At 42.2% G+C, this 13760-nt stretch overlaps 1 protein-coding gene across 1 annotated transcript in view; it reads left to right on the top strand.

Moving 5' to 3' along the window:
* ANKRD55 (ankyrin repeat domain 55) overlaps positions 1 to 13760 on the top strand; it is a 1118826-nt gene that overhangs the window by 240317 nt on the left and 864749 nt on the right. The window lies entirely within an intron of this gene.

Raw genomic sequence — 13760 nt, 5'->3', positions numbered from 1 at the left:
TCTTGATATAACCATCAAAGTAGAAAACAAGCAGCTGTATATAACCCTTTTTATCAAACCTACAGCAAGGAACACACAGCTAAAGCACTTAAAGATAACCTACCCTTTGGTCAATTCTTGCGCCTGCGGCGCAACTGTTATAGAAAATAAGATTATTTCCTCAAGACTTCTAAACTAAAAAAAACCTGAAAGCTTGAGGCTATCCATCACGGCTTCTGAAAAAATCTCTTAAAAGAGCATGGTATAACGATATATCAGCTCTACTCGAAATTAGAGAAAGACCCAGAGACTCACGTCTGGTTTGTGCAACAACATTTGGCATGTTTTTTAATAAAATCAAACAATTGGTTAACAAACATTGGAGTCTTTTAAGGAACATTTCAGAATTCAAAGAAAGACCACTCTTTGCATTTAAAAGAAGCACTAATCTGAAAAACAACCTAGTGAGAGCATATGAAGAACCAACAGGATCTTCGATTCGGCATGTGCTCCAATTGACTCCAGTGGTTGGACATTTTAAATGCTACAACTGTGTTGCATGCAATACAACTTTAACCACAAAAATGTTTGAACTTAATGGTATCAACCACAAGATTAAGACTTTCTCAAATTGCAACATAAGCAATGTTGTCTATTACAACAAGTGCCCTTGTGGTTTGCCCTACATAGGCAAAACAACACAACCCATACGCAAACAAATACTCCAACATCAGTCAAGAATTCAGTGTAAGGTCAAGCACCCCCCTTTGGTTGAACCTTACATCCTAAAGGGTCACTCTGAGAAAGAAATGCTCTGGTGGGTCTTTGATATGATTAAACTAACAGTGCGATCCACGAATGTTGACCGTTTGTTAACCATAAAAGAGAACCGTTGGATCTGTAACTCAGATAGTGTACGGAATTGGATTAAGCATAGCTGTCGAATGGCAAACGCTGATACATATATTTTTGAATCTATGTAACCTGAAGACTGTTATAACATGGTTCACTTTCCAATAAGATGTCAAATGTGGCTTTCTCTAGACCTCTATTTTTGGGAATGTTTCAACTTGTAACACATTATGTTCATAGATCCTTTGAATATAGATTTGTCAACATGTTCAAGTAAAAAATTTAAGAAATGAACTGTATCTCATAATACATAATAACATGCTATGTTTCAATTTAAAGATCAAAAATCCTATTATTTGTGAGCAATGAATTTGAAGATGTAATATGTGATACTGTTGAATCTTGCTCTATAATGGAGCACTCTACTAACAAGGCTTGTTTTCATACACACTAATATACATGTATGACTATTTTTGCACGGTTTAACTTTTTCTTTCCTGTTTTTCCCATTGTTTTAATATTCCTTAACATTTATTGATTTTTCTTTTTTGACGGCCATAAGTAATCATGGACACCTTGTCCAAATAAAGATTTTCCATAGAGTTATTATACATCTTAACTTGTAGTGAAGATTGCTATCTATATACGTACAATGCTAAGTTAGCACAACCGCGTTAGATGTTAGAAAGCCATCTTTCCGCTTTTGCTGCTTTTGCACACGACACTGTAGTTACATGTTATTAATTGAGAAATGCTTGCTCAACTTTGCTTCACATGAGAACTGTCTGTTGTTCACATCGCTAACAGTGAGTAGCGACCTTGGTCTGCACATTGTGTAAAGAAACAGTCTGGGTCGCTAGACGGTGCATGTTGTTGGGTACAGGTTGATCGGCCCACTATTTAGCCATAACACGCACGCAGCTGCAAATACCTGGAAGTCGAGTGCTTTTAATATTGCAGTGCTGCATGTTTAGACACATTCGGAAGAAGAGCTTTCCCAGGAGCAGAGTCTAGCTGATCCTGTGATGTGATTCCGCTAAGCTGATCTTTACGATATGGGGTTCCCCGTTCAAGCCTATCGACCTTTTATTAGTAATAATAATAATATTAGTTTACTAGCAAAAGGAAGGTGGCTGTCATCCACTGTCATTTTATTATGATTACTCCTTTCATTTTCTATGGTATTGTAACTATGCTGATGGTTTTGATCTTAATCATTTGTCTGCTTATGTTAGCCAAAGTACTGCATCTTAGGACACAAGGTTTATAAAATAAACTCTTTAAACTTTACCGTGTCTCTGTTTATTCTGTTGTGGACTGATATGAGAATAATTACGAACAGGTATTTCTGATTCACACCATTCCTGAGAATACCCTAAGTCGCTTGTTCTGGGTTGTCTATACATTGGGACCGCCGAGATAAAACTCGGATAACGAATGGGACACTGATGCTGGTCGGATAAGGGGTTCTGGGTTCTGAGGTGAGTTTTTTGGTACACCACAATTCACTGAGGTCCTGGTTTCCTGTGCATAGTTCTGTGCATAAGCAGAATCCCTGCAACATGGCGCACCTAACGTTTGGTCTATTGATTTGAAACGCCTTAGTAGTGCTTATATTAGTCCACTACACCCTCACTCTGGTTTCCGGTTAACGGGAGTGACGGTTTTACCTACCTGTGTTTCGACTAATAGGTTCTTTCAAGCTTGATCATTAAAAAGGTTATTTTTACTGAACCCCAGTGCTACTGTTGATATCGTTGATACTCTTTGGTGTGTCCTTATGGCGGTCGAAATAGCCGCACATAGTCGTACACCTCTGCGCCGTCATTTGACGACGTATGGGGTGCCAGATGATGGGATGGCTGTTACTTTTGTGGTGAGCGCTGATGCGTCTTACCCATATGAGTTGTTTTACTCTTGGGTGACTTTTCCGGCGGTGGATGATGATGATACGTTTCATTCCTTTACTCCTACGCAGCTACCTGCGGTCTATACACCGAATAGGACACAAGAAATTCCTATTTCTGCCTGGCAGCATACCATTTGGTTTTAATGGCGCCCTTCCCCATGCGGTTGCACCGGCTAGAATAGGCCCGTTGTTGCAGGGGCAACATGGCGGGTGTTGGCCGGCTTTACGCCTCATCCCCGTTATCTCACGGTGGCAGTGGCTGAGTTGCGGGTGCTACACACAGCCCTGATTACAGTTCATAGGGCTTTAGTGCAGTACGTGTCACGCAACGTGCAGGTGGGGGCACCTGCTGTTGCGGGACAACCAATGGACCACCATGCGGTGGTTATTAGTCCTGGTATGGTTAATTCGGTGATGGGCAAGTGCCCCCAAAATAAGGATGATTTTCCTTATTGGCTTGCTGAGAAATTTGACCAACTGGATGCGGTTTTTCCGAATACCACTCCTGTGGAGAAATACAGGATTCTCACCATTAGTTTGCCGAAAGACTTGGTCCCAGATATGGCCGATTGCACAAACTGGGGCAAGGTCTTTGCCGCGACCTACTCGAAGTGCTTCGGCACTCCGTCTATGTCTGTACTACCCTCCGTCATTAAACGTGTTCAAGAGAATCACGGAGCGGAGGCTGCTGTTGAATTAGGAATGAGGCTTGTCGGAGTGTTCGATGTGGTGGCTTCCATGGTAATGTCACCTGATAGATTTCAGGTTTCTGAACAACGCTCTCCTCGTTCTTCACAGGAAACATCGGCTTTACAATCCGGTGGCGGAGACCGTGGGAAAGGAAGGGGTGCCCAAAGTCGTGAGCAACCCCGTCAGACTGACGGCAAAGGCAAGCAGGACGAGTCTGCACGTCAACGACCCCCATTTCAGAAGAAAAAAGTTGCTGCGCTAACAACGAGGTATGCCACAGATAGTGCGTACGCAGCTTCAGCACCTGACATGGGCACTAACGCTGCTCGACAGCGCGGCGGAAGTTACAGTAGTGCGACAAGCACTGCGTCCATATCTGGTGGCGACAGCAACTGATACGTTCATAACTGTAGAAACTGCTGACACTAGAGTGGCTCCCCCTGACAGACTGTATAATATAGTCCTCTTAATTGAAGGTGACATACAACGCACTATTCAAGGGATTTTTTGGGATAATCTGACCTCTTCCTATGATATTCTATTGGCAGAGGCTGATTGGCCCCTGGCTCTGTTTTAGATGCTCCTAGAGGGGAGGAGCTGATTCTCCCGTCCTTTGCGCACACAGTGCCAAAGGACCAAGCTAAGAAGTTTGCCGAGGAGTGGACTCTGGTGCTTGCACCTGCTTTGTATCGTAATCAGGTAGGCTGGGATAAATTGTCTCCCAGCCATGAGATTCCGTTGCGGTCCACGCCCCAGCCACAACCCCAATATCCCATGCGTCACAAAGCAAGACCTCACGTCGCGGCTATCCTTGAACAATTGGAATATCGAGGTGTAATTGAAACATGTGTGTCACCAATGAATAATCCTTTATTCACTGTGACGAAGCCTCACGGGTCGTACCGCCTGGTTTTGGATTACCGGCATTTAAACTCTCAGTGCCGGACATGCGCAGTACAGAATACCCACAGTTCGGCTCTCGTCGATAGTCTCGTGAGAAAACGGTTTAAACCCACACTTGACATTTCCAACGGCTTTTACAGCCAAAACCTGTCCTCTCTTAGTAGTGAGCGGACGGCATTTACCTTGGGTGGCTTAAACGATTACCGATGGGCTATAAAAACAGCCCTGGTGTCTTCGCCGCTCGCATAGACCCTGATGCGTACTCGTATGTGGATGATATTTATCTCACAGATGACGAGTTGTGGCCGCATCTGTGTCGCGTTGATAGCATCATTGTTTTGTTTGCAGACTTCGATTACAAATTCAACTTTGCGAAGTCACACATTGCGGAATATACAGTGTTGTTTTTGGGATACAAACTCAACAATGAAGGTCGAGGATTGGCTCTGCACTTCCTAGAGAAATGCGCATGCCTACGTACTCCTACGACACTGAAGAAATTACAATCTCTGCTGAGCTTTCTGAATTTCGGTCGAACGTACATTCCTGATTATGCCCAGCGTGTCAAGTCGCTTTATGCCTTGGTAAAACCTACTTTTTCCAAATCATGTTGGCTGCCGGAGCATTCAGCTATATTGCAATCATTGCAAGCTGACCTTCTTGCTTCAAAATACTTACTGACGCGTGATAACCACACTAACCTGGTCATAAGAATTGTGCAGGGCGCAGTGGGTTTCACATACTTAACTTTCAATGAGGGCGACACCGTCCCCATTGCTTACAAATCACACCTGTACACTTCGGCTGAATTGCGATTTTCCGCTGTCGAGAAAGTTCTGACGGCAGTGCAGTTGGCGATTCTGAAAGAACGAGCACTATCGCAAGGAAAACTCATGTTGGTGGTAGCACCATATCCTGCCCTTGAGGCGGTGACGAAAGCAAGTGTACCTAATTCTAAGGCTTTGCATCCAAGGTGGATACAATGGGTCACATCCTTGACATCGCCCGACGTCACATATATCTTTGACGCGGCTCTACAGACTCAAGAGTTCTTTCAGTATGAATTCGTTCATTCAGCTCCTCTGTCTTTGCGCCCGCTCGAGGATTACCATTGTGTCATTTACACTGACGGTTCTGCGCAACCGGCTACTGGATCGAAGCATGCCTATTCAGCGGCCTGCGCAATTGTGGTTGGTACATTCGTGAATGGTGAATTCCAATCCGATGTCGTGCATACGCAGTCATTGGGTTATTGTACCGCACAGTTGGCGGAGCTTCGAGCTCTGGTGCTTGCACTGGAGTTTGCTGATCCTCGAGTCACTACTCTTATAGTGAGTAACTCGTTTTATTGTGTTCAATCTTACAACGACAATCTACATTTTTGGTCTCGAAATGATTATCGTGATTCCAAAGGTAGCACAATTAAGCATAAAACGCTTTGGGTTCGAGTGGCAGAACTCAAAGAACATCTGCCTCTCATGAATGTTATTCACACTCTTGGTCACCAACGTGTTGGTGTCCATGCTGTCGGCAACAGCTTAGCTGACGAGGCAGCAAAAACACTAGTGGCGACATACTTAGTAGCAGCAGTTACAAGATCACAAAGTAAGATCGATGATGACATCTTGGCAGCTATTGCTGCTACAGAGAAGGGAACAAAATATCCAAGAGGTTTCCCTTCTCATTACCATTATCGCTTAAGTTCTGATAACGTCCCATTAGTGAGGATTAACGACGTTGGTGACAGATTGATTCCCAACGCGGACTGCAGACCATCTTTGATATTAGCAGCTCACGAGGGCATGGCGTCCGCGCATGCCGGCGTTGCAGCTACTATATCTCTGTTACAACAACGTTACTGGTGGTGCGGTTTATACAAACAAGCTTGCGCTTATGTTCTTAATTGTGACATTTGCCAGCAGATAAAACCTTCAACTGCGGCGCGCCCACCCCAAACTCAGTTGTACATATCTAATAAACCACTGGGTTGGGTTTATATAGATCATTGCGGTCCATTTACCTCTGACACTGCGTACAAATACATCTTGGTTGCAGTGGATTCGTGCACTTGTTTTCTGTGAGTGTGGCCACAAAGGAGTGCTGATGCCCGTACTGTCATCAAGGATTTGCGTGTCTTTGTTGGAAGTTTTGCATGTGGTACCTTTCATTCTGATCAGGGCCCTGCGTTCGCCTCTAAGGCGTACACAAAGAAGCCATGAGAAATTTGGGGGTCCATGTCAAATTTTCGTCTCCATACCGACCTGAGTGTAATAGTGTGGTGGAGCGAATGAACCGTGACTTAAAGCAATCTTTGACAGCCAGGGTTTTAGGTACTGGCCGGAACTGGCTAGCCCACTTGTATGACGTACAACGTGCACTTAATAATCTCCCTAGAAGGTCTCTGGGTGGGCGGACCCCATACATGATGCTCTTTGGCATACAAATGTTTGTCCCGGACCTTGATGGTCTAGACATGGCGGCGTCAGCCGCACCCTTTGACGTAGATGATCACTGTGCTGTATTGCAGATTCTTCAAGAAGCCAGAGACAGTCTAGCGAAGGAACATGTACCCTCCACATCTGATGCTGCGCTTCAGATTCCGGTAGTCGGCCGGCTACCTCGAGTTGGTGATCTGGTCCGTGAGAAGGTGGAGAACAAGAAGGAGTTCGGCCCCTCTTATCGTGCGCCAGTTCCGGTACTTGGAGTACAGGGTACACGTACAGTCATTTTACCTCCACTTCCTGGTCGAAAGGATAACAGGTACATCTCTATTGACAATGTCAAGCTACAGCGAGTGGCCGATTCTTCTTAGTATGACACCAGCAGTTTCTTGCCCTTCGATGCTGAGAAATTCTGTTGTGGCCTCAGCTTCTACCACCTTGCCTGATGTTGCCGTTGAGATGCATACAGTTACTGGTCCTTTATTGCCACCGACAGCTGGTGGTCTACTTGAAGATATTGAGTATGCTTATCCTGCAGATGTCCCGTTGCCTGTTTTACAATCCACCACAGTTACCCAGTCACGCTACTCCTTTGACACTAATTCAATGACTTCAATTGCCCCATCAAAAGTTTCGATTTTTGTTGCCTGGTTCAAAAGACGTTTTTTAATTCCCCCTTGGACTTACATTTGGCTGGTGCTCATATGTACTTTTTTGTTTATGTCCATTGGCTTTGTGGTAGTGTTTTTTAGACTTATAAATGGACACTACCTGAAAGAAAGATCTACAATTAGACTAATTGATGGAACTTTGGTCCCCCACTCCTCATCACATATTATGAAAAGGGACCAGACTTTTGTGAACATTACTGCCTGGCCTGTACGTGATGGGATCGCTTGGGATGCTGTAAAATTTCAAATTCATGGCCCCACTGAAGTAATCAATGTGCCAAATGTATTTTGTGTTTCTATGGGTGATGTTGTTAAGCAAAACATCCACTCGGATGACTGGGATGTTCAAGCAATAGAAGCGCTGTTTTCTGATTTGAAATATTATGCTGCATTTGATGCTGAGGATTTGTATTTAGATACTGCTAATTATGATGAGCAATTCTGCTATCAACATTATGGCACACATTTCCTACACAAAGCAAATACGTTTCGAAATTTTGTAAATTATACACAATGGGAACACTGTCCAGCCCCTAGGCAGGGCAGCTCAACCACATTAGTGGACAAATTCACATATTTTTCTGATTTCAGTGTGTCAAATCTGGCCTCCTTTAATTTTAAGGTTGCGACTGAGTCTGCTTCTAAAGTTCGACTGACACACACCAAATTGTTGTATTCCAAGTCCTTTATGGACGAGTTTGCAATCGGAGGCTATGATCTGTGGAAAGATACTATCGATCTTAAATTGGTTTGGGGTTCTAAACCGTGGCAGGTGTACAGGGAACAGAAGCCTTGCATCGTGCCTGCCTCATCCCGAACCACATGTTATTTTTGAATTTGTCAATTTTTCAGACCACCTGTTTTGGAATGGCTACATCTAAAAAATGTAATTCTCCCTCCACTCCGGGTCTGGGTGCTTATCCTAATTGGGATAATCATACGGATCTGTCCCTTGCTACGTTGCAGTCATACATTTCCAACACATCCTTCAATATTTCCGATTTGAATCCGGAAGGGTGGTTGGTATGGCAAACGAGCTCAGATTCCTGTCAACATCGGTTTCTGGATTTAGCACCAGGGTATACACAGGTTCGTGTAGACCCCCGTTTTGAATCTTCTCACACTGTAAATAACTACTCAGTAGGGAAGTCATGCCAGTCTTGGCTGCAACATTCCACCTTAGCATCTGTTAAACTTCATTTATCACAATTGAACGATAAAAATAGATTTGAATGATTTTGTTAAGGGTCCTGCGGTTGGCAGGTCCAAAAGATGGGTATATGCTGTTTACAATGAAGTTTGGAAGCTATCACAGATTGAAGCTGCATCCAGGCTACGAGCTATCGATCAAGCCAATATGGAGAAAGTATTGGCTGTAATCGATAATAGCATTAACACCCTGTCTTCCAGAATTTATACCTTTGATAATATTGTTTCGTCTGCGATAGACATTGTGCAGGATGATTTGTCTGTATTGTATCATGGTCAAAATCAATTGCGTTCCATCATGCAGTTTGCATGGATTTTGCAAACGTTAAAGGCTGGGAAAGTCCCTTGGAATTACATGAATACTTCATCTTTGTTCCTCCCTTTTAATTTAACTGTGAAACAACAGTTCATGTCCATGAAAGATGCAACATACTCATTGCTGCACATTGAAAAGTTAGAACCTTTACCTTTCTCTGTTGCCGAATTAAACTCCACTGTGTGGCTTATCCATGGGTTGATAATGTTACCATTCCCCCTGTTTAAGTTCAGTTCGTGCATGAAACATTATGCCCTTGGCAGATTTGAAAAACTTGGTACTGCCTTCCCGCACGAAGTTTGGTCACTCCCATTCACGTATAGATGCATTTTGGACGGAAAAGAGGTTTACTTAAAAGGTGAAGAGTGCACTTCCACTCCAGATCACTCTGTGGTGTGTAGGCACATTCAATTGCATGGTGCATGTAATGTGCACGCTCCTAATTTAGCTTGCGTCCTGAAAGGGATTCCGGTGCCAGTTATAACACCGTCTTTTACGCTGCTTGCTAACGGTAGTTATTTGCTATTAAATAATGAAGCTTGCTGTGGGATGTTAGTGGGAATTCCCTACATAGTGACTGTATCGCAAAGTGTAGTTTGCTGTAATAACGTCCTTTTCCCACCCCCGCATGGACGGCTCGATGTATCCATCTGGCCTTCCATTCCAACCTTGAAAGCAGAGTTCAATAAGATGAGCAGAATAAGGGCTCTATTGTCTCAAACAGAAGTCGCGTTGACTTCGTCCAGGGAAACATTTGTCCTTCACGTAGCAAATACGCGCACAGAGGTGCAAGCGCTTTTGAATACTGATCTCCCACTTAATTTTGGGGCCCTGATTCAGACTATCTTTAATGCCTCGTCAACAAGTGGCCTGGCTCACTATTTTTTAAATTGTGGGCTCCGGCCTCGTGACCTCCTTTCAAACTATTTTTGGTGTGATCCCGGCATTTTTTCATTCTATTTTTTCCAGCGTCTTCGGAGGTCTCCCTTTGCTTCTCGCCCTCGTAGCTGGGGTGCTTTTGTTGATCTGCGTACTACGCTATGGATGCACAACTTGCGTCACACAACAGCATGTCCCGGCTGCTCCATCTTCGTAACCGGATGCTTGAACACTATGGCACTTTACCACTGGCGACTTTAAGCATAGCCTATGGATTGTCCTTCCGGTTTCCCTACTTTACTTGTGTGCAGCCTGTCTTTCATTGCCTAGATTGTCCATTCCAATGGGCTCTGGATTTGTGCCTGTCGAACTCGGTGTCTCCTGCACCGGATTATGATCGACTAATGAGCCCCTTAGTGGCTCATGAGTTGGACTGTTCTGGCGTCAGGATTATGGCCTGTGGAGCAGCACATGGAGTCCTAGGGAATTGGGACATCAGAACGGCTGCAGCTGAATTCTTAGCAAGAAGCTTTCTTGAAGAACACACCAGTTGTCCTCTGATGGTGCTAGAGGCTCCGGTTGTCGAGGAACATGTGTGTTCCTTCCCCTTGCTGAACTGGATGGCAGATAATTTTGCAGAACGTTCCACTGATTTCCTCTTGGAAGCTGTTGCAACTTATTGTGCTTATACCTTGATGGATTGACTTTTTTCCCCCTTCATTCCATTGTGCATCCATCGATGATATATTTTTTCCCTTTACATGGTTTTTTTTCTCTCGATTCGTTTTAATTTTTCTTTTTTTTCTCTTCGAACTTTTCACTTACCTTATATGGACTTACAATTCATGCCCTTGGTTCCGTTCTATCAAACTTGAACTCTGCGTTCTTGCAAGTGCGCCCCTACTGGTTAGTGGTCCGATCAAGGGGGGGTGTAGTGAAGATTGCTATCTATATACGTACAATGCTAAGTTAGCACAACCGCGTTAGATGTTAGAAAGCCATCTTTCCACTTTTGCACACGACACTGTAGTTACATGTTATTAATTGAGAAATGCTTGCTCGACTTTGCTTCACATGAGAACTGTCTGTTGTTCACATCGCTAACAGTGAGTAGCGACCTTGGTCTGCACATTGTGTAAAGAAACAGTCGGCCCACTATTTAGCCATAACACGCACGCAGCTGCAAATACCTGAAAGTCGAGTGCTTTTAATATTGCAGTGCTGCATGTTTTAGACACATTCGGAAGAAGAGCTTTCCCAGGAGCAGAGTCTAGCTGATCCTGTGATGTGATTCAAGCTGATCTTCACAGTATGGGGTTCCCCATTCAAGCCTAGAGACCTTTTATTAGTAATAATAATAATATTAGTTTACTAGCGAAAGGAAGGTGGCTGTCATCCACTGTCATTTTATTATGATTACTCCTTTCATTTTCTATGGTATTGTAACTATGCTGATGGTTTTGATCTTAATCATTTGTCTGCTTATGTTAGCCAAAGTACTGCATCTTAGGACACAAGGTTTATAAAATAAACTCTTTAAACTTTACTGTGTCTCTGTTTATTCTGTTGTGGACTGATATGAGAATAATTACGAACAGGTATTTCTGATTCCCACCATTCCTGAGAATACCCTAAGTCGCTTGTTCTGGGTTGTCTATACATTGGGACCGCCGAGATAAAACTCGGATAACGAATGGGACACTGATGCTGGTCGGATAAGGGGTTCTGGGTTCTGAGGTGAGTTTTTTGGTACACCACAATTCACTAAGGTCCTGGTTTCCTGTGCATAGTTCTGTGCATAAGCAGAATCCCTGCAACAAACGCAACAGTCATGTGTGCCATGACATGGATTCATTTCACTGACAAGATTCCATTGATGTCAAACCTTCCAAGATGACACTCACTTTTCTGATCCGTTGGTTAGATCCTGTGAAATAAGTCTACTATAACCATAGGTGTAATATAACTATAAGTGTCACACAATTAGGTCAATATTCGCCAAATCTGACTGAATTAGACTCACTCTCAGTTTTTAAATATTCCCATAGAGCACACTAATATAAAAAACCTTTCTAAGATGGCACTCCGCCCGTCTTTTAGCCAGAGGTTGTTCTTAAAAGTTGAATAATGTATACGACTTGCCTATTTCAGAGGTTCAATAATATAAAAACAGGTTGTGACAATGTTTAATTAAGATATTCCAACTATAACAACATATGGCACTTATAAATCATTTGTATCACCACTCAACATAATTTCTTAATTTGAAATGACCATTCCAAAATAGCGCTTTCAAATCATATCAACTGCAGATTCCCTTAAAAGCTTCTATTCCGGGATCACTTGTGGTTGTTCCGATTAAATCAAAACCACTAATGGAATAACGAGGCAGACGCCAATACCGAAGAAACAAGTCAGATTTATATTCAGTTAGAACATAATTATAAATTATTTAGCTTCCATTCCATGATTCCTTTTTCGACTTTTAGGTAAGTCAAGCACAAATACTGATGTTGGTAAAATCGATCTTTATCTTACATATCTCATAAATTTAAAATGGTCCTTTGTTTCACTACGTCCTAAGGCACATCTTGTCCGTAGTTTGCCTAATCTAATATAAAAGTAACTGTGCATTTCCCAACATGACAATTCCTATTGGCAATAAGCTGTAAATATTTGGTCCATGTGGATGTGACTCTCGTCACTCTATAATATATTGATCATAGACAAAATGCTGTTTCTAATGAATAAATACTGTTAGTAATCAAATAACATCCAAGACATTAGAGATTATTCTTGTGTTTCAGAAATTCATTTCCCTCATGCTCATTAAGAGACTTAATAAGCCAATTGATTTGTAAGTATTCGCTTTTCAGTGTTCCCCTAAATAATACTGCTCTAAAACAGAATATTTACTGACTTCTGAACCTTCTTGTTAGGTTCTCCTCTGACTTTTGAGACTCCTTTTTATTGCAGTAACTTTGCAATTTATTCTCTGTTGAACAGTAAGTATAGGCTCGTTGTTTTTAGACCTTAATAATCTAACATAATAAATGATCTAAAATGATCTGTTATTTATTCAATCTTCTGTTTTCTATTTAATTCAAGTTATTCCTTTCTATATTAATGGTCACATTCTTCCACAATCACTTATTACGCCTGGACGCCTCAGGGCAACTGTAGCGCTTTATAAATCTAATTTTCATTTCATTTCATTACTGATTCAGTTCACCTGCACCGGGTGTATACACTTTATCATTCTTTTTTCTTGATAAAATTAGGTTTATCCTTATTCTTTTAAAATAGAGGGGTCAAGAATCTATACCAGAATTAATTTTGTCCTGAAGATGGTCTCAATGATTTGTTACAGCGAAGACCGAAACGTCGACGACTAATTCATTCTCTTTAGCAATTGTTAAAATCTAGTTTTCTTTGAGTATTTGATCCTATGTATAGGACAGACTCATAACTTTACTGTTTGAAGATGAACATGCACATTGATAACTAAGATATTTACCTTGTATTTAATCTAAATATATGTTCTGTTGTCAATGAAATTTTAGTCTATGTCATTGTATTCTCTGTACCCCCATATATTTGTTTCGGGAATTTAATGTCATTTTTGTTATTCTATGGCTTCTGAAATATATTTTTCTATAATTTGTCACCCAGTTGTTGTAAATCATTTACCATTTTTTTCAATACAAGTTTGATTTGCTCTTGTAAGTATGATTAAATATCACCTTAGAGAAACATTCTTTGAATTTTAAAATTCTTTGTTCCAATAAATCCCTTGTAGGCAGCTTCACCTTTCAAAAAAAGTCAAAGGCAGTACCTGCACAGCATGGACTGCTGCAGTCCACACTTTTCATGGCAGTAGCACGCCATGAAAAGTGTGGTGGTGAGGAAAC

This window comes from Triturus cristatus, chromosome 2_1 (genome assembly GCF_964204655.1).
Source record: "Triturus cristatus chromosome 2_1, aTriCri1.1, whole genome shotgun sequence".
NCBI lineage: Eukaryota > Metazoa > Chordata > Amphibia > Caudata > Salamandridae > Triturus > Triturus cristatus.
The sequence above is the reverse complement of the archived record's forward strand: the minus strand, read 5'-3'. Positions and strand labels throughout refer to the sequence as shown.